Source organism: Hemiscyllium ocellatum, chromosome 18 (assembly GCF_020745735.1).
Source record: "Hemiscyllium ocellatum isolate sHemOce1 chromosome 18, sHemOce1.pat.X.cur, whole genome shotgun sequence".
Taxonomy (NCBI): domain Eukaryota; kingdom Metazoa; phylum Chordata; class Chondrichthyes; order Orectolobiformes; family Hemiscylliidae; genus Hemiscyllium; species Hemiscyllium ocellatum.
In genome coordinates this window covers 70,960,167-70,982,266 of record NC_083418.1, presented here as the reverse complement: position 1 = coordinate 70,982,266, position 22,100 = coordinate 70,960,167, and the positions used below count along the sequence as shown (strand labels likewise).

Here is a 22,100-nt window from a genome sequence, read left to right as displayed (position 1 = left end):
CAGTTTCTCACATGCAGTTCTCAAATCTAGGAGGAAAAATCATCGAGAAAATTTAGAGTAGCAGCAGCAGTCAGGAGACATTGACTGAAGCTTCCAACTCTGTTGAGACCCCAACAGCTTATAATGCTACTGAAAAACCAAAACCCAGAGAGATGGCCATACTCATTCAGGCCATTAAACAAAAAAAAAAATTCCTCCCATTACCCCAGAGGTTCTCAGCACCTCTGCCATACGACTTCTCTTTGAGAAAACCAAGACAAAATAACTTTGTAAAAGCTACAGTATTGTCTCATTATGACAGGTGCCAGGTAGAAAATAGCAGCCAATTTAGAACTAAATCTTTTGAAGTTATAAGAGAAGGAAACAGGACATATGAGAAAAGACTGGCAGCCAACATAAAGGGATCCCAACATCTTTCATAGGCATTTAATAATATAGGGATATAAAAGGAGGAATACGGCCAATTAGGATCTCTTGTATCTGCCATCATGGTCCTTCTAAATGTTAGAGGTCATAGCTTTGGTAGCTGCTGAAGAATTGAAAAGTGTGATGCTGGAAAAGCACAGCAGATGAGGCAGCATCCGAGAAGCAGGCTAGTCGATGTAAGCCCTTCATCAGGAATGATGGTGCACAGACTTTGGAGAGACAGGACATGAGTTCCTCACTGCAGAATTAATAGTTTCTGACATGAACATGCCAAAACATTTGTGATTGGTCTAGATCAGTTACTAAACAATGATAAACCCCCCCCCCCCCAAGGACATTGATAGAGGGGGATTCTGTGGTAATGAGACTGAATGTAAAATAGTGATAATTAGATTCTCTCCTTTTGGAGATGATAATCGCCTATGATTTTTGTGACATTAATATAACTTGGCACTCGTCCAGGTCCAGCTGTGTTTGCACCTTGACAGCTTCAATACCTGAGTAGTAAAAATGGCACGCAACACTGATCATCAGCAAAACGCCCCCACGTAAGACTTTATGACAGAGGAAAGGTCACTGGTGAAGTAGTTGAACATTGTTTGGTCAAGGTCACTACTTTGAGGAACTACTGCAGACTTTCTGGACTCATATGACTGACTTCCAACAAGCATAACCACTTTCCTAAGTGCCAGCTACGACTTGAACTAGCAGTGTTTCCCACTGACTCCAGTTTTTCCTGGGGCTCCTTGATGTCACACATGGTCAAATGCAGCCTTGAATGCAAGAGCAGTCACTCTCACCTCCCTTTGAAACTTAACTATTCAAATTTTGGACAAGAGAGGTTGATCAGCAATCATTAACAACTTTACCCCACTTCAATGTTTAATTACTTCACTTAATTCTCAGTGGCAAGTTTGACAAACAACTAATGTGCAAATACAATAATTTCTTGAAAAATCATCAGAAGCCTAAGAACAAGATGCTGTGTTCTTGAAAATAATACGAGCACGGCAAATTATCCAGAATCTTGTGACGGTTCTAATTTACAGGGTCTTTTATCTTCAAGTGACTGTCTTCATTGGCATTAATACTGATATGCATAGCTCAGTCAGACAACTACTTTGAGAAATATTTAGCCCTCAACTACTGCTTGGTAGTCGGAAGTTTTAGATAATTTAAATGCTTAACTATCATGCAGTTATAAGACTTATTTCTCTTTGCTTAAGTCTATAAGAAAGAGCATCTTGTGGCAGAATGGTAGTGTCCCCATTTCTACGTAAGAAGGTCCAGGTTCAGGTCCACCAGCCCTGAACTTGTGTTATAAAATATCCAAACAGTTTGATTGAAAATAATTTTAAAGTTCAGAACAGAATTTAAAGCTATTCACTTTGTAAATAACCATACTGTATCAACTCCTCTGATATAGCCCATAAATGTATCTTGGAGGAAAACACTGTCAAACTTCTGAAGAACTTCCTCAAATCCAGCCAAAACCTAGTAAATTTTCCACTTTTCAAAAGGTTAAACTTAAAAATAAGGGCTTTTATTTATTGATGCCATATTTAATGTAAAAGGGTTTCTTTTTATTCTGATTCAGTTCTCTTTTGCAGTAGATGCTATGTCCATAATTGATTCAAAATATGAATCCGATGTGCTATCGCAGCAACTTTCCTAGGCTACAGTCACGTCACTATTTTGGTCACAGATAGGTTAGTAACTGAACAGTGCATAATCAAACATTTCATCATTATTCAATGTCATTTAAATTCACAGAACATTAACAACAGAATTATATTAACAATTATCACTTCTTCAGAAGGTATTTTAATCATGTTTATAATGAGATTCACAGACATGTATAGCACGGAAACAGACCCTGCAGTCCAACTCGTCCATGCCGACCAGATATCCTAAATTAATCTAGACCCAATAGCCAGCACTTGGCCCACATCCCTCAAAACCCTTCCTATTCATATATCCATCCAGGTGCCTTTTAAATGCTGCAATTATATCAACCTCCGCCACTTCCTCTGACTGCTCACTCCACACACACACCGACGCTACATAGAAATCAGCCCCAGGTTATCAGCTCAGACCCTCCGACCATGGCAACATACTTGTAACTCTTCTGAACCCTTTCAAGTTTCACAACATCTTTCCGAAAGGAGACCAGAAGACCATAACTGCATGCAATATTCCAAAACTGATCTAGTCAACGTCCACTCAGCCGCAACATGACCTCCCAACTCCTATACTCCATGCTCTGACCAATAAAGGAAAAGCATACCAAATGCCTTCTTCACAATAGGACCTACCTGAGACTATATTTAAGGAACAATGAACCTGCACTCCAAGGTCTTTGTTCAGCAACATGACCTGGGAGCTTACCATTAAGTATACAAGTCCTGCTCTGATTTACTTTTCCAAAATGTAGCACCACGCATTTACCTAAATTAAACTCCATCTGCCGCTCCTCAGCCCACTGGCCCATCGGATCAAGATCTCATTGTACTCGAAATCACCTTCTTCGCTGTCCAGTACACTTCCAATTTTGGTGTCATCTGCAAACTTATTAATGATGTCTCCTGTGTTCATATCCAAATCATTTCTTTCAATGACAAAAAGCAGTAGACCCAGCACAGATCCTTGTGGCACAACACTAGTCACAAGCCTCCATTGTGAAAACCACCCACCAGCACGACCCTCTGTCTTCTACCTTCGAGCCAGTTCTATATCCAAATGGCCAGTTCTTCCTCTTTTCATGAGATCTAATCTTGCTAACCAGTCTACCACGAGGAACCTTGTGAACAAAAAGACCTTGGGAGTGCAAGTTCACAGCTCCTTGAAAGTAGAGTTGCAGGTGGATAGGATAGTGAAGAACGCATTTGGTATGCTTTCCTTTATTGGCCAGAGTATTGAGTATAGCAGTAGGGAGGTCATGTTGCGGCTGTACAGGCCATTGGTTAGACCACTTTTGGAATATTGCATGCAATTCTGGTCTCCTTCCTATTGGAAGGATGTTCAGACCATGGGACGTAGGATTGGAAGTAAGGCCATTCGGCCCATCGTGTCCACTAAACCATTTAATCATGGCTAATGGGCATTTCAAGTCCACTTACCCGCACTGTCCCCATAGCCCTTAATTCCTTGCAAGAACAAGAATTTATCAATCTCTGTCTTAAAGACATTTAAAGTCCCAGCTTCCACTGTGCTCTATGGCAATGAATTCCACAGGCCCACAATTCTCTGGCTGAAGAAATGTCTCCTCATTTGAGCTTTAAATTGACCCACTCTAATTCTAAGGCTGTGCCCATGGGTCCCAGTCTCCCCACCTAACGAAAATAAGTTCCCAGTGTCCATCCGTTCTAAGCCATGCATTATATTGTAAGTTTCTATTAGATCGCCCCTCAACCTTCTAAACTCTAATGAGTACAATCCCAGGATCCTCAGCCGTCCATTTTATGTTAGGTCTACCATTCCAGGGATCATCCGAGTGAATCTCCGCTGGACATGCTCCAGTGCCAGTATGTCCTTCCTGAGGTGTGGGGCCCAAAATTGAACACAGTATTCTAAATGGGACCTAATTAGAGTTTTATAAAGTCTTAGAAGCACATCACTGCTTTTATATTCAAAACCTCGAGATAAACAGCACAACATTACATTCACTATCTTAAACACTGACTCAATGTACAAGTTAATGTTGTGAAATTTGAAAGGGTTCAGAAAAGGTTTGCAATGATGCTGGCAGGGTTGGAGGATTTGAGCCAAAGGCAGTGATTGAATAGGCTGGGGCTGTTTTCCCTGGAGTGTGTCGGAGACTGAGTGATGACCTTCGAGGTTTATAAAATCATGAGGGGCACGGATAGCATAAATAGACAAAGTCTTTTCCCTGAGGTGGGGGAGTCCAGAACTAGAGGGCATAGGTTTAGGGTGAGAGGGGAAAGATATAAAAGTGGCCTAAGGGGCAACCTTTTCATGCAGAGGGTGGTACATGTATGGAATGAGCTGCCAGAGGAAGTGGTGGAGGCTAGTACAATTGTAACATTTAAAAGGCATCTGAATGGGTATATGAATAGGAAGGGTTTGGAGGGATATGGGCCAGTGCTGGGAGGTGAGACTAGATTAGGTTGGGATGTCTGGTTGACATGGATGAGTTGGACCAAAGGGCCTATTTCTGTGCCGTACATCTCTATAGATCTATGACTAAACGATAGCGGGAGGTGGAGTCCTGCGAGAGATAAAAACAGTTATGCAGGGAAAGGAATAGGTAAAGTCAGCCTGGGAGAATCAGTAGCTCCTAAGGAGTTGTTTGTGGTCGCAGCCAATGTGATGACAAGGCCTTGTGTGTGAGGTTTGGGGTAGGACATAGAAGAAGATGCTCAAGTTCTAAAATTGCTGAACTCAATATTGAGTCCAGAAGGCTGCAGGGTTCCCAATTTCAAAATGAAATGTTGTTCTTCCACCTTACACTGAGTTTCGCTGAAGCAGTGCAGCAAGCCTGAGACAGATGTTGGCCAGGGAACACATCGGTGTGTTGACGTGGCAGGCAACCAGAAGGTTGGGCATTTTTGTGGACAGAACGTAGGTGTTCTGCAGAACAGTCACCCGGTCTGCAGTTCATCTCCCCAGTGCAGAGGAGACCACATTATGAGCAGCGAATACAGTGAACTAGATTGAGTGAAGTGTAAGTAAATCACTGCTTCACCTGAAAGGTATGTTTGGGGCCTTGGAAAGTGAGGGGGGACGAAATAACTGGGCACAGTTAGTCCAAGTTCTACAGTTGCAGGGGAAGGTGCTGTGAAGGTGTTAGGAATGAAGGAGGAGTGGACCAAGTTGTCCTCAAGGGAAGAATTCCTGCAGAAGGTTGACAAGGGAGGGGAGGGGGATATATATATATATAAATATATGGTGGTTGCATCCCACTGGAGATAGCAGAAATGGTGACTCATGGTCCTTTAGAAGGATTCTGGGTAATCCAAGATGGAAGATGGGGAACATTTCTGGCTGTGATAGCTGCTCTTTTTTTGAGGTGTTTTAGGTGTTGGAGGTGATTTCCTTGAATTCCAGGAGCAGCAATTACTGTTTTATATGTTGTTGCATTGTTTTGGAACTTTGGAGAAAAAAAAAGTCAAAACAACAGCAGTTTTAAAAGGGAGAAGAACAGATAAAGGAAACATATGGTGAGGTCAGTGCAGGAGAGAGAGAGAGAAAAACCCACTGATAGTTAGCAGTTACTGCCTTTGCTGTTTGAATTCATGTATCACTGGACATCGGAGTGCGTCTGGGAAAATTAAAAAACAGTGAAATTCACAACTGATCTTGGAGGAACCTGTTTGGGAAAGGTCACAGCACAGAAGCAGATAAGTGGATTTTAAGTGTGGCCATAAAATAAGTCTGCAGTAGTGAGTATGCTGTTTCAGAAAATGTAGGGGGGGGTGATGGAAACTCAGGACCACACAGCCAAGTTGCTGGTATTGCGACTGGTTCTAACACAATGAGAGGGATGTCGGGTTCCAAGCGATTGATTGTGTTAGGGGACTGTCTACTCCGAGGTACAGACAGACATTTCTGTGGCCAGCAGCAAAAAAAAAATCGAATGGTATGATGCTTCCCTGGTGCCAAGATCAAGGAGATGTCTCAGAGAGGGTGCAGAATGTTCTTAAGAGGGAGAGGGGCCAGCAGGAGGTCATTGTACACATTAGAACCAATGATATAGGAAGGCAAAAGGTTGAGATTCTTAAGAAGATTACAGAGAATCAGGCAGGAATTAAAAATTAGGTCCTCGAGAGTAGTAATATCTGGATTACTCCCAGTGCTATGAGCTAGTGAGGGCAGAAATAGAATAGAATAGAATAGATGAATGCATGGCAGGAGGAATCACATTTTTGACTCACTGGAATGTCTTCTGGGGTAGAAGTGAGGTGTCCAAGAAGGATGGATTTTACCTGAATTGGAAGGGGACTAATATACTGACAGGGACATTTGCTACAGCTGCTCGGGAGGATTTAAACTAGTAAGGTGGAAGGGTGGAAGGCAGGGAGATAGTGAGGAAAGATTTCAATCTGAGACTGGTACAGTTGAGAATAAGACGAGTCAAACAGTCAGGGCAGGCAGGGACAAAGCACAGAACAAAGCAGGTATAACTGATAAATTAAACTGCATTTATCTCAATGCAAGAGGCGTAACAGGGAAGGCAGATAAACTCAGGGCATGGTTAGGAACATGGGACTGGGATATCATCGCAATTACAGTACTGTGGCTCAAGAATGGGCAGGACTGGCAGCTTAACGTTCCAGGATACAAATTCTACAGGAAGGATAGAAAGGGAGGCAAGAGAAAGTGGGGGGGGGGGGGTGGCGTTTTTGATAAGGGTAGTATTACAGCTGTGCTGAGGGAGGATATTTCCAGAAATACATCCAGGATAGTTATTTGCGTGGAACTGAGAAATAAAGGGATGATCTCCTTCCTGGGATTGTATTATTGACCCTATAATAGTCAGAGGGAAATTGAGAGACAAATTTCTAAGGAGATCTCAGTTATCTGTAAGAATAACAGGGTGATAATAGATGATTTTAACTTTCCAAACATAATGTTAAGGGTTTAAATGGAGAGGAATTTGTTAAGTGTGTACAAGCAAATTTTCTGATTCAGTATGTGCATGTACCTACTAGAGAAGGTGCAAAACTTGATTTACTCTTGGGAAATAAGGAAAGGCAGGTGACTGAGGTGTCAGTGGGGGAGCACTTTGGGGCCAGCGACCATACTTCTATTAGTTTTAAAATAGTGATGGAAAAGGACAGACCAGATCTTAAAGTTGAAGTTCTAAATTGGAGAAAGACCAATTTTGATGGTATTAGGCAAAAGCTTTCAAAAGCTGATTGGGCACAGATATTCACAGGTAAAAGGAATGACTGGAAAATGGGAAACTTTCAGAAATGAGAGAAAAAAAAAAGAGTGCAGAGACAGTATATACCTGTTCGAGTGAAAGGGATGGCTAGTAGGTATAGAGAATGCAATGACAGAAGAAATTGAGGGATTGGTTAAGAAAAAGAAGGAAGTTTATAGAAGGTATAGACAGGATAGACCGAGTGACTCCTTAGAAGTGTATAAAGGTAATAGGAGAGAAATCAGGAGGGCACAAAGGGGACATGATACAGCTTTGGCAAATAGCGTTTAAGGAGAATCCAAAGGGTTTTTACAAATACATTAAGGACAAAAGGGTAACTCGAGAGAGAATAGGGCCCCTCAAAGATCAGCAAGACTGCCTTTGTGTGGAGCAGCAGGAGATGGGGGAGATACTAAACAAGTATTTTGATCAGTATTTACTGTGGAAAAGGACATGGAAGATATAGACTGTAGGGAAACAGATGGTGACATCTTGAAAAGGTGTCCATCGTACAGAGGAGGAAGTGCTGGATGTCTTGAAATGCATAAACGTGGATAAATCCCCGGGATCTGATCAGGTGTACTCGAGAACTCTGTGGGAAGCCAGGGACGTGATTGCTGGGCCTCTTGCTGAGATATCTGTATCATCGATAGTCACAGGGGAAGTGCCGGAAAACTGGAGGTTGGCTAATGTGGTGCCACTATTTAAGAAAGGTGGTAAGGTCAAGCCAGGGAACTACAGACCAGTGAGCCTGACCTCGGTGGTGGGCAAGTTGTTGGAGGGAATCCTGAGGGACAGGATGTACATGTATTTGGAAAGGCAAGGACTGATTAAGGGCAGTCAACATGACTTTATGCGTGGGAAATCATGTCTCACAAATTTGAATGAATTTTTTGAAGAAATATCAAAGAAGATTGAGGAGGCAAAGCAGTAGACATAATCTACATGGACTTCAGTAATGCGTTACAAAGGTTCCCCATGGGAGACTGGTGAGCAAGGTTAGATCTCATGGAATATAGGGAGAATTACCCATTTGGATACAGAATTGGTTCAAAAGTAGGAGACACAATGGCGGTGGAGGTTGTTTTTCAGATTGGAGGCCTGTGACCAGTGGATTGTCACAAGGATCGGTGCTGGGTACAACAGCTTTCGCCATTTATGTCAATAATTTGAATGTGAGCTTAAGATGACACCAAAATGTGACGTGGTGCATTTTGGTAAAGCAAACATTAGCAAGACTTATGCACTTAATGGTTCTCGGGAGTGTTGCTGAACAAAGAAATCTTGGAGTGCAGGTTCAAAGCTCCTTGAAAATAGAGTCACAGGTAGATAGGATAGTGAAGAAGACATTTGACATGCTCTCCTTTATTGGAGAGAGTACTGAGTACAGAGTTGGGAGGTCATGTTGCAGCTGTACAGGACATGGTAAGGCCACTTTTAGAATATTGCATGCAATTCTGGTCTCCTTCCTAACGGAAAGGAGTTGTGAAATTTGAAAGGGTTCAGAAAAGATTTACAACCAGGAACTCTGTTGCCAGAGTTGGAGGATTTGAGCTATAGGGAGAGGTTGAATAGGCTAGAGCTGTTTTCCCTTGAGCATTGGAGGCTATGGGGTGACCTTAGAAAGGTTTACAAAATTATGAGGGGCATGGATAGGGTAAATAGACAAGATATTTTTTCCGGGTTGGGGGAGTCCAGAACTAGAGGACATAGGTTTTGGGTGAGAGGGGAAAGATATAAAAAGGACCGAAGGGGCAACTTTTCCACGCAGAGGGTGGTACGTGTGAGGAATGAGCATCCAGAGGAAGTGGTGGAGGTGAGTGCAAATGCAACATTTAAACAGCATCTGAATGGATATACGAATAGGAAGGGTTTGGAGGGATATGGGCTGGGTGCTGGTAGGTGGGACTAGATTGGGTTGGTATATCAGGTTGACTTGGACCAAAGGGTCTGTTTCTATGCTGTACACCTCTATGATTCTATGACTCTCTCTCAGTTTTATTGAGTATCCTTTTTGTTCTGCAAATAAGCTAGAGAGGTGATTGCTGGGCCTCTTGCTGAGATATTTGTATCATTGATAGTCACAGGTGAGGTGCCAGAAGATTGGAGGTTGGCTAATGTGGTGCCACTGCTTAAGAAGGGCAGTAAAAACAAGCCAGGGAACTATAGACCAGTGAGCCTGACCTCTGTGGTGGACAAGTTGTTGGAGGGAATCCTGAGGGACAGGATGTACATGTATTTGGAAAGGCAAGGACTGATTCGGGATAGTCAACATGGCTTTGTGCTTGGGAAATCATGTCTCACAAACTTGATTAAGTTTTTTGAAGAAGTAACAAAGAAGATTGATGAGGGCAGAGCAGTAGATGTGATCTATATGGACTTCAGTAAGGCGTTCGACAAGGTTCCCCATGGGAGACTGATTAGCAAGGTTAGATCTCCTGGAATACAGGGAGAACTAGCCATTTGGATACAGAACTGGCTCAAAGGTAGAAGACATGAGGGTTGTTTTTCAGACTGGAGGCCTTTGACCAGTGGAGTGCCACAAGGATCGGTGCTGGGTCCTCTACTTTTTGTCATTTATATAAATGATTTGGATACGAGCATAAAAGGTACAGGTGGTGTAGTGGACAGCGAAGAAGGTTACCTCAGATTACAACAGGATCTGGACCAGCTGGGCCAATGGGCTGAGAAGTGGCAGATGGAGTTTAATTCAGGTAAATGCGAGGTGCTGCATTTTGAGAAAGCAAATCTTAGCAGGACTTATACACTTAATGGTAAGGTCCTAGGGAGTGTTGCTGAACAAAGAGACCTCGGAGAAAGATATAAAAGAGACCTAAGGGGCAACTTTTTTCATGCAGAGGGTGGTACGTGGATGGAATGGGCTGCCAGTGGATGTGGTGGAGGCTGGTACAATTGCAAGATTTAAGAGGCATTTGGATGGGTATATGAATAGGAAGGCTTTGGAGGGATATGGGCCAGGTGCTGACAGGTGGGACTAGATTGGGTTGAGATATCTGGTCGGCGTGGACAGGTTGGACCGAAGGGTCTGTTTCCATGCTATACATCTCTATGACTCTAACTATATCCCAGAGGTCAAAATTCTCACACTACTGGAAACATCTTTGCAATATTAACCCCATTGTGCTCCACGAGAACTTTCTATGTTTCAATAGGATCATCCCTCATTCTTCTAAAATGAAATGAACAAACGCATTACCTGCTTTGCAGTTCTTGTTAATTCAACAGCTTAACTGCAGGAAACAGCCTAGTAAATCTCTTTTTTACTGCCTCAAACACCAGTATATTGTCTTATAAATATGGGAACCAAAACTGTACAGAGTATTTTTACTTGTCAAAGTTACTTTGACAACATTACCCTCATCTAATCCATTAAGCAAAAATTGCAGCATTGCTGCAGATCTAAGAAAGAATGCCATCCTCAAATGTCTGCCCCACCTAAGTCACACATCATCAATGACTGGAGATACACAAGTAATGAGCAGGAGTAGGCCATTCCCTCATTTTCATTGGATCGATATCCAGGGATGTAAAGATGTTATGGATGCGTCATCATATTCACTACAGTAACTGAAGGCAGCCTACCAATCAACATCCCACAGCAAATAGCAATGATGAATTAATACAGCTTTTCTTGCATTACCAACAGCCTAAAGAATAACTTTTTTTAAAAGGAGAAAAAAGTAAATACTCCAGGAACCAATGAAATAAATAAAAGCAAACAAAGTCAAAAAGTAATTGCAGATTCTTTGGGTCATGATTATCCAAGAGTGATGGAAGCAGTGAGAGGGAGATGATGACAGAATCAGAACTATATGCTCACAGGAGTATCATATTCTAAATTAACGTGAAAAATCTCAGGTTATTCTCAATTCTCTTAATGAATGACTAAGCTGTAGTGTATGCAGAAATTCTCCTGTCTGCTTGACATTAGAAAGATATAAATTGGCAACAATTTTGCCTTTAGATGATTTTTTTAATGCAATATTTTTACACACCATGCAATAAACCATATGAAAAAGTATGGATACTTCTCATGCAATAGTCAATGCTTAGCATTATGTGATCTTTAAAAGACAATCTCCGTTCAAATCTATCATTTTGTAGATAACAAATTAATGAACAAACATTAAGGTAGAGAACATGGATTCACAAGAACTGTGGTTATTATTTTTTAAAAATCCAAAACATGTCATAGCAGACTAAGTTATCTAAGAACTCAGTATTAATTAAGCAGTTTCCAATTAGCTAGTCTAGCGCTTCTCTCGGCTGTATTGGCTATGACTCAGTGCGCTGACTCATCCAGCCAAACTTCTTCCGGAAGAAAAAGTATCAAGTATGCTCCCAGTTTGATATAAAAAGTGACCTACAACTCAGTGAAGTAAAATAGTTCATCATGAGGATCTGGGAGTATTACACGAAAACGATGGTTGGCAATCAGTTTATTTTACTTCTGGAAACTTTTTAGAACCATGAAGTCATACAAAGATGCTGTCAAAACCAATGATTCATGAAATAATTTTATGGGATTTTAACGAGAATAGAATGCATGGCTCCAGTTTAAAAGGAAAATGCAACAGGAAATACTATGATCCATTTCTGGCAATTTTAGACTATTGCTGGACAGTTATAACATAATGTGGTAAAGGGGGAATTCTAGGTAATCCAAGATGGAGGATTGTGGCTGTAAGAGCTACTCCTTTTCTGAAGTATTTTCAGTATTGGAGCTGATTTCCTCGAATTCTAGGAGCAGTAATTACTGTTTTATAAACTGTTGCAATGTTTTGGAACTTTGGGGGAAAAAAATCAAAACAGCTCTTTAAAAAAGGAGGCAGGGAGACAAAGGCAGTGACCAGGTGGTGCAACATGTATCAAAGGAGAAAAATCTCCACTGCTGTCTTACCCAGGAGTGAACCTTCATAGCTACTGCCTCTGCTGTTTAACTTCAAGCACCACTGGACTTCTATGTTTGTCTACCTAAGGAACAACTTCTTCATGCAGAGGGTGATGTACGCGTGGAATGAGCTGCCAGAGGATGGTACAAATACAACATTTAAAAGCAATCTGGATGAGTAAATGAAATGGAAGGGTTTAGATTGACATAAGCCAAATGCTAGCAAATGGGATTAAATTTACATAATATATCTGGTTGGCATGGATGAGTTGGACCAAAAGGTCTGTTTTTGTGCTGTATACCTCAATGACTATATGAGTGCCTATGAACCTGTTTTAAAAAAAAGTCAAAATCTGAAATGTAAGCTGAGAAATTAAATCTAAGGAAATAATGTATTCCGCATATAAATATTCCATTAAGAATGAAATCACATATTACCCTTAGAACCAAAGCCAGTAATTTCCTCAAAGACAACTGGCACATATTAAATGATACAAAAATATTTACATCCGCAATGTAAAATTACTCAAAAGGGAAAATTATTCTTTCTGCAATAAAAACAGAATTATGCTGAAAATACTCAGCAAGTCTGGCAACATCTGTGAAGAGAGAAATTAGGTAATATTTCAAGCCTGCAGCCTTTTGTCAAACTATAAAAATTAATAAAGTTTGAACAAATAAAATGGGGAAGGGTGCATAGATGACCAAAGGGGAAATCGGTGACAGAGTGCCAACTGGACAGATTAAATGACAAAATGTTCCATGATGCAAAGCAAAATGAAGCAAATGGCAATGGGACAAATAGACACCCAAAAGGCGTGCCCTGAGTCTGAATGGCAGAATAGTTACTCACACCACAAAAATGGTAGCTGTTGTATTCACCATTTGAATCTTCATTGCCATTTTCGCTCTTCACATATGCAATTCAATCTGCTGGGAATTTTCAGCATTTCCTCTTTCTAGTTTATACTTCCAGCATCCACAGAATTTTGCTGTAGTGTTGTTAAATTTTGATTTATATTGAGGAATGCAAACAACAGAACCAATGCAGTACCTGAACTAGTCACTTTAATTTAACCTATTTTTCTGATCCACCTGTTCAGAGATGTTATCACACACCACTCATGTAAGTGGGACTTGAACCTGGGCCTCCAACTCTGTGGTAGACTCACTAACACTGCACCACAAGAGGAAAATTAATCACTACTTGTTCTTGTGTGCTCAATTTGATTTTACATTATGACATCTCTTAATCAAAGAGAACAGAATACTGATTTAAGGACTATTAACTACAAAAGCGTTCAAGCAAACATAGAGATATTCAAAACTGCAAAAATTAGGAAACATAAGAATTATGCTGATACTTATGACTTTAAGAGAGGTATACGTCTTTGTAAAATAATTTCCTTTCTGCCATTTTATATGCTCAAATCTCTAAGCCTTCATGTTGCTAACTCATTTCTTTGATCTCGTAACTATACCTTTAATGCACTTGTCCAACCCGGATCAGATTAACACAATATTATCCCTTATTAAATAATTATTCATATGTTAAAAAATAGAGTATATCACAGTTGAACCAGGTAGAAAACAAATTAAGTAATTCAAGTAAAGTTTGTTTTTAAATAATCCACAAATCCAATTGGCAAATTTAAGTTTGTAACTCTCCATTTTTCAATATTGCTGAAACCACATTAAGGAAAAGAGCACAATAACAATTTCATTTACAAGTTTTACTTCTAGAAATTAACTTATTACAATATTAAATATTGCATATTCCAAAGAAAAGAGTAACTTTGTAATAAATATTAGAAAAACTGTACTTATACTATTTCATTTCTTTTGTAAAACAGGCAACTATTCTTCCTAAATACTTGTCAGCCATAAGGTTATATGGTCATAGAGCCTGTTTCCATGCTGTATGACTCCTCAGTCCAACTTGTCCATGCCAACGAAGTTTCGCAAACTAAGCGAGTTACATTTGCCTGCGTTTGGCCCATATCCCTCTAAAGCTTTCTTATTCCTATACCTGTCCAAATGTAACTACACCTGCATTGACCACTTCCTCTGGCAGTTCATTCTACACACAAACCACCTTCGATGTGCAAATGTTTCCCCTCAAGTCACTTTTAAATGTTTACAGTGGAGAAAGAAATGGAAGCTCAGGAACTGAAGGAAATACATATTGATGTCTTGAAGAGTCTGAGTTACAGATGAGGAAGTGCTGGAGATCTTAAAAAATATAAAAAGGTGACTACATCTTCAGGACTGGGTTCAAGTATATCCCAGAAAGTTGTGAGAAGTTAGGGAAGAAATTCCAGGGCCTCAAACAGGGATATTTGTGTCATATACGGCAACAGGTGAGGTACAGGAAGACTGAAGAGTGGCTAATGTTATGCATTTATTTTTAAAAGGCTGTAAGGAAAAGCCTGGGATTTAGACTCCTGGGTCTACACAGTAGTGTTGGGGAAGCTGTTAGAGGGTAGTTTGACAGATAGGATTTACATGCATTTGAAAAGGCAAGGACTGATCAGAGTTAGTCGGTATAGCTTGGTGGATAGGAAATTGTGCATCACAAAACCTTGACTTTTTTTTGAAGATGTAACCAAAAAATATTGATGAGGGCAGAGCAGTGGATGTTGCTAACATGCACTTTAGTAAAGCCTTTGACAAGATTCCACATGACAGACAGTTAGATCACATGGGATTCAGAGAAAACTAGCCAAATGGATACAAAATTGGCCTGACAATCAGAAACAGAGGGCAGTGATGGAGGATTGTTTTTTGGACTGGAGGCCTGTGGCTGGAGGTGTTCTGCTGGGATCAGTGCTGTGTTCACTTCTGTTTGTAACGTTTATAAACATAACATTTAGTTCAGAATTTAGGAGGCATGGTTAATAAGGTTTGCAAATGCCACCAAAAAATTGGTCTTATAGTCAACAGGGAAGAGAGTGTTATCTAAGATTACAAAAGGAATCTTGATCAATTGGGCCAATGGGCTGAGGAGGGGCAGATGGAGTTTTATTTGGATAAATGCAAGATGTTGCATTTTGTTTAAACAAACAAGAGCAGGACTTATACTGTTAATGGTGAGCCCCTTGGTAATGTTTTCAAACAGAGACCCAGGGTTTCAGGTGCATAATTCTTTGAAAGCATCACAGGTCAACAGGGTTGTTAACAAGGCACTTAGCATGCTTGCTTTCATTGCTCAGACTACTGAGTATAGGAGTTGGAATATCATGTTAAGGCTGTATGGGACATTGGTGAGGCCACTATTGGAGTACTGCATAGTTATGGTCACCCAGCTAGAGGAAGAATTAAATTGGAGAGTGTTCAGAAAAGATTTACCAGGATGTCGCAGGGACTAGAGGGTTTGACTTAAGGATAGGCTTGGACTTTCTTTTCACTGGAGCAAATCCTGAGAGGCATAAAGGTGAATAGCAAGCCATTGGCTTTCAATGAGAATTTTGGATATTTTTTGTTTCTCAGTTAGCATATCTTCAAGAGATGCATTTTATGTTCATTCCAACAATTGAGGATGGTGCAGATGAATCACACATTTTTTTCCAACAGAAAATCATAGGAGTTTTTGATTTCCTTGCGATTAATCCTCTACACCAACATTTACACAGGACCTTTTCATTCTGATATTTGGGATAAACAAATGTGAAAAATCAGAAAGTGATGGAAGATCAATATTGCATCAATAATATAAGAGCCACACTCAGCTAGTAGGAGGCCTGTTTTCATTTTTTTAAATCTTGAGATTTAGAGAAAAAGAGGATGACACAAATCTAAACTTCACATGCATGGCCTTCACCCAATATTATGGGTGAGTTACATTACCAAACTTAGATGCCAGAATGCATCGTATTTATAGCCAATTCAAACGGCAACATCCTACATGTTTGCTTGGAGGGCATATTTGCCCATGAGACTTCAGATCATTGAGGTTCATTTTAGTATTCTCAAAGTCAGGTAACATGCAGAAAAACTGCATTCTCCTTACTGAGTTAGGAATAACAATAATTTATTGCTGAGACTGTGATCTATCTACTCTTACCAAAGTTAAGATCAATAGGAAACAAGTTTTATCAGAAATACTGGACTAATTATTACATGGGAACAATAATTCTACTACAGTCACAATTAATTCTACCATATAAAATCTTGTCCACAATACCAAAATAATGGTGTTGAGCAAATGACCACAATGAGTGGATGATGGAATATCTTAATCAATTTGAACTGAATTACATTACTAATCCACATTGAAATCAAGTGCTGAAAATGTGCAAACAGACGTACCAGTACTTTAAGTGAAGCACGATACAAGTTGTTTTAGAGTGCTGCTATTCTGATTGCTTTTCAGATATGCAACACTGAATGATATTGTGAATGCTATTTAACTATGAAACAAGTAAACCAAATAAAACACACAATATGTATTTTAAAATCCTTCAGTTTATCAATGAAAATGGCATCAAAACATCGCCCACGGAGCTCTATTTATGGCAAGTCCTCAGCAATGGCCTTTACTCTACTAACAATCATACTGCCTCACTCTTTAGCTTAACTTACAAGTTCAATCTTTATGTTAAAGACCTGTTCCAACAGGAACTCCTTTCTCTCCGCATCAAGTTGCTTTGGTCCTATTTGATTTCCAAGAAATGAAACTAGGCACTGCTTAATTATCATTCCTTGTGACAATAGATTCTAATTGACTTCATGCTACCTCCAGAATTGCATGAATTGTCTCTGGCTTGGATTCCATTGATCCATTATGCTTCTGCTGCTACTTAAAATCTTATGCGCTTCATGCTTCTCTTTACCTGTTTCTTAAATCATCCTTTTTGTTTATTTTGATTGGATTTAGGTCTTACCCGCACCTAGCGGTCCTGTCTTTACTTTGCTTGTTTTGTTTCTATGGATCCATGCACTTTTGCTGATCTGTTACTATGTGACACTAACATCAGAATATCCCTGGTAAACTGATTAACATTCTTTTCCTCCACTGGCAAGCTTCATCAATGGCTCAGTTGGAACTTGACCAGTGGCTCCTTCTTGCTAGCTCCACACTGTCTGCCCAATAAATATATTACACAATAGTGTTCTGGTCCGTGGATTTTAATTTTCAACTGTTACATATTGTCACTACCCTGCTCATGAAAAAGTCTCACCTAATTTCAGTTCTGACTTCTTAATCCAAATTTATATGCTCATTCTTGTGTTCATTTTAATTGCTGCTCTAGGCCTAGATCCAATGGCTGGGTCTTTCAATGTACGAATTAGGACCGTGCCGCCCTATGCCCATGTGAAATTTGATTTGATAATGTTGCATTGAAAACCTGATGTCAACACCCTGCTTTCCGTTAATATTTTCGGCAGGTGCCAAAAATCAATAGCTGCTGCAATTTTTTAAAAAATGATTAATAGATAATTGAATTATTAACAAGTCAATTAACTTGAACTTTATGCCTTCCTTGCCACAATATCATTGGTTTGCTTATGCATGTAAAGAATAGTATCCCTGCTTTTTCACCAAGATGGTGCAAAATGGGGGGGGGGGGGGGGGGGGGCTTATATACTGTGGTGTGTGCTGTGTATCTGAGGGATCCTCATGACCAAGATCATATCTCCCTTTTTGCATCTTCACATGGCCTCCAAAACCCACAAATAACCCACTCTTAAAATTAATGAGACAAAAAAGTTTAAACATTGGTCTTAAAACTTTAGAAGACTAACAGAAGGCTTATAGTGCAGAAAGAGGCCAATGGTCAATCTTCTGCGCTGATCAGAAAATGACCCACCTGGTCTAATCCCACGTTCCAGCACTTAGACTGAAGCGCTGCATGTTCCAAGACTTCACGTGCACATCTTGGCATCTTTTAATGAGTCAAGGGATTCTGTCTCTACCAACATTTCAAGCAGAGTTCCAAATCCCTACCACCCTCTGAGTGAAAATCTCTCATCTCCCTGGTAATCTTTCTATTTTAAATCTATGTGATATAAGTCATTGGCCTCTCTGCTCAGTTAAACAGGCATTTCACAAACTTGTACACCTCAATGTAATCGCCACTCATACTTCTCTGGTCCAAACTGCATACAGTCCTGGCAAAATCCTTGTATATTTCCCCTATACCACATGCAGTACAATTACAACATTTCGGCAATGAAGCATATAGAACTGCACAGAGTACTCAGGTTGTGGACAGGCATCGGCATCGATAATTAATAACATTATTGGATTAGATTAGATTCCCTACAGTGTGGAAACAGGTCTTTCGGCCCAACAAGTGCACACCGACCCTCTGAAGAGTAGTACACCCAAACCCATTTCTCTCTGACTAATGCACCAACACTATGGGCAATTTAGCATGGCCAATCCACCTGACCTGCACAACTTTGGACTGTGGAAGGAAACCGGAGCAAACCCACGCAGACATGGGGAGAATGTGCAAACTCCACACAGACAGTCTGCCCGAGGCTGGAATCGAACGTGGGACCCTGGTGCTATGAGGCAGCGGTGCTAAGTACTGAGCTATCCCAAAATTGTATAACTGCAATGTGTAACAGATATACTTTAAATAATAAACAAATGCTGGAGGTCACAGTGGGTCAGACAGCATCCGTGGAAAGAAAGCAAGCTAACGTTTCGAGTTTAGATGACACTTCACCAGACATTAAGTAATACTTGACTAATTGAAATATTGCAAACCAAATCTAATGTTCTTTCATTAAAAACTGCTGCATGTTTAAACCAACACTCCAAAACTCTTTTCTGATGTTGAGCATTGAAACAAATGTAGATAATAAATTATACAGATCTCAATAACTATTCTGAAGTGACCACTGCCTTTGTGGCAGCCTGGGTTCATTCTTCCATCACCACCCCGCAAAACCAATTCCACCTTATCAGAGCTTTCCTAAGTTGAGAAAATGAAACTCTTCCTCCTTTCCCATCTGGAGGCCCAAACACTGCACCTGGCTTCACTGTTTGCAAAGTGGTCTCTGATGCATGAGGGAGACCTAACAGATTGGTTGCTAGCTATGCTGAACATCTCCAGTCAAGCAGCTGGCACGAAGCTGAGCATTCAGTCACTTGGCATTTGACCTTTGTGTCCTTGGCCTTTTTCATTATTTTGACAATGCTCAATATAAACTTATAGAACACCTCATCTTTTTAATCAATAACTGAACATTTTTTTGGCTGGTAGATCCTGAAACCGCTGCCATTGAAGGAAGTATAATCTAGTGATGCCCTATTAGAATATGCTCAGTGAAGGACGTTCACCCACTTACTGACGACCTACCTTTCTCAAGCCAACTTGCAGGTCACAGAGGATTTATTTTCGCCAGCAAATGCTTCACGTTTCTGTTGCTCTCTTCCATTGTGCTGTAAGTATTCATATCTTCTCAATGCCTATTTCTATTTTTTTTAAACTTGTGACCCACTATCTGCTTAGCACCATAATTCATTTTATGGCACAACTCTCCCTGCCTCCACCTCATCAGTTTTTCTGCTAAACACACCATGCTCCTTCCCCTAACAACACCAACCAAGTCCAAGTTGCTTAAAAATTGTTCCCTCCCTCACATCTACTGGTTGTTTTGAAAAGTCATTAACCTGAAAAGCCAGTTATTCTTTCTCTCTATGCACATTACCTAACTTACTGAATGGCTTCGATTAAAATGCAGCCTTTGGAGTTCTTCCTCATCTCCAAGTAGCTTGTTTGAAAAACACCTGTGTGGAATATTATTGCGCTGTAAGAAATGGACTTTGACGAATTAGAAATCACTGCATGTCAATGTTTGAGTGTTAAAAGCATGCATCAACCTCAAGGTTCTTGAAGATATTGACTGAGTGACTGCTTTGTGGAGGACCTACATTCTGTCCATATAGAGGACCTTCAGCTTCCAGTTGCCTTTCTGTCTCAGACATGCTACAGTGCTCCACAAGGCTCAACTCAAGCTGGAAGAACAATGTCTCATCTTCCAACTTCGGGACTTTACAACCTACAGTCCTCAAAATGGAGTTTAATAATAATAATAATAATAATAATAATAAAACACCACTTTTCATGTTTATTTATCAACTCCACACCAGAGGTCCAACCAAGACACAGCACAGCCAACCGATTTGTAACAATGCATAGCTCTCATTATCACTTATTCAGCTTCCTTCTTCCCTGACCAACTATCGACAATCCCTCCTGAAGACAACAAATGCTGGAGATCACAATGGGTCAGACAGCATCCATGGAGAGAGAGCAAGCAAACATTTCATCTAGACTCAAAATGTTTGCCTGTTTTCTCTCCATGGATACTGCCTGGCCCATTGTGATCTCCAGCATTTGTTAGTTTCAGTACAGATTCCAACATCTGCAGTAATTTGCTCCTCTCAACAATCCCCTCTATCCACCTAATGATATTCCTCTCTTGGACTGTCGCCACTTATTCACTCACTCCTTTCTGCCACCACCCCATCATCAGCATAAATGTACCACTTCTTCATAGTTACCAGGTCTGAAAAAGTCACTGATAGATTCCAGAAGAAGGGTTTATGCCCGAAACTTCAATTCTCCTGCTCCTCGGATGCTGCCTGGCCTGCTGTGTTTTTCCAGCACCACATTTTTCAACTCTGGTCTCCAGCATCTGCAGTCCTCACTTTCTCCTGAAGAAGTCACTGGACTGGAAACGTTAACTCTTTCTCTCCACAGATGCTGCCAGACTTACGGAGTTTCTCCAGCAGCTTCTATTCGTTATTCAATGTATCTGAATGTATTTATTGAAATTATTGTCACATGTATCAAGGCATAGTGAAAAGCTTTGCCTTGCGAGCAATACAGACAGACCACATAGTTAAATAGCATAGATAAGTAAATAATAGGTAAACAGCAGCAAAAACCAAAACACAGGTACAGGCGAATGCTAAGAGCTTGTCAGTCCATTCAGTATTCCAACAACAGTAGGGTAAAAACTGTTCAAAACTGGCTGGCGCGTGTGTTCAGGCTTCTGTACCTTCTTCCTAATAGTAGAGGTTGTAGATAAGCATTGCCAGGGTGGGATGGATCTTTGAGAATGCTGACAGCCTTTCCTTGACAGCAGGCCTATTAGATGGGAGGTTGGTCTTTGTGATTGTCCGGGCCAAGTTCACCACTCTCTGTAACCGTCTCCAATCTTGAATGGTACAGTTGCCACATCAAGTAGTGATACATCCAGACAGAATGCTCTCAATGGCGCACCTATAAAAGTTGGCAAGGGCATTCACCGTCATGCCAAATTTTCTCAGCTGCCTGAGGAAAAAAAAAAGACGTTGTTGGGCCTTTGTAATTCATGCGTCCACACGAAGAGTCCAAGAAAGCTTGTATTGACGACCACTGCCAGGAGCTTGACACTCTCCACTTGTTCAACCTCTGTGCTCTTAATGTATAGGGGCATGAATAACATCCTGCCCAAAGTCAACAATGAGTCTCTTGGTTTACCTGCAGTAACAGCTAGGTTGTTCTCAGTGCACCATTTCTCCAGGTCTTCCACCATCAGTCTGTAGTCTGTTTTATCGCCATTTGAGATTCGACCGACTATGGTGGTGTCATCAGCGACTTTGTAAATGCCATTAGTCTGATATTTGGCGACGCAGTCATGGGTATACAGTGAGCACAGTAGGGGGCTGAGTACGCACCCCTGGGGGGCTCCAGTGTTGAGTGTTAGTGGGGATAAAATATTGTACCCAATCTTCACTGATTGTGGCCTGTGGGTCAGGTTATTGAGGATCCAGTTGCAGAGAGTGGGGCTTAGTCTGAGATCACTAAGTTTAGTTATCAGTCTTGAGGGGATAATAGTGTTGAAGGCTGAACTGTAGTCAATGAGTAGGAT

At 40.7% G+C, this 22,100-nt stretch overlaps 1 protein-coding gene across 1 annotated transcript in view; it reads right to left on the bottom strand.

Moving 5' to 3' along the window:
• The window catches only part of mettl15 (methyltransferase 15, mitochondrial 12S rRNA N4-cytidine), a 151,901-nt gene that overhangs the window by 127,356 nt on the left and 2,445 nt on the right, over positions 1-22,100 (bottom strand). The window lies entirely within an intron of this gene.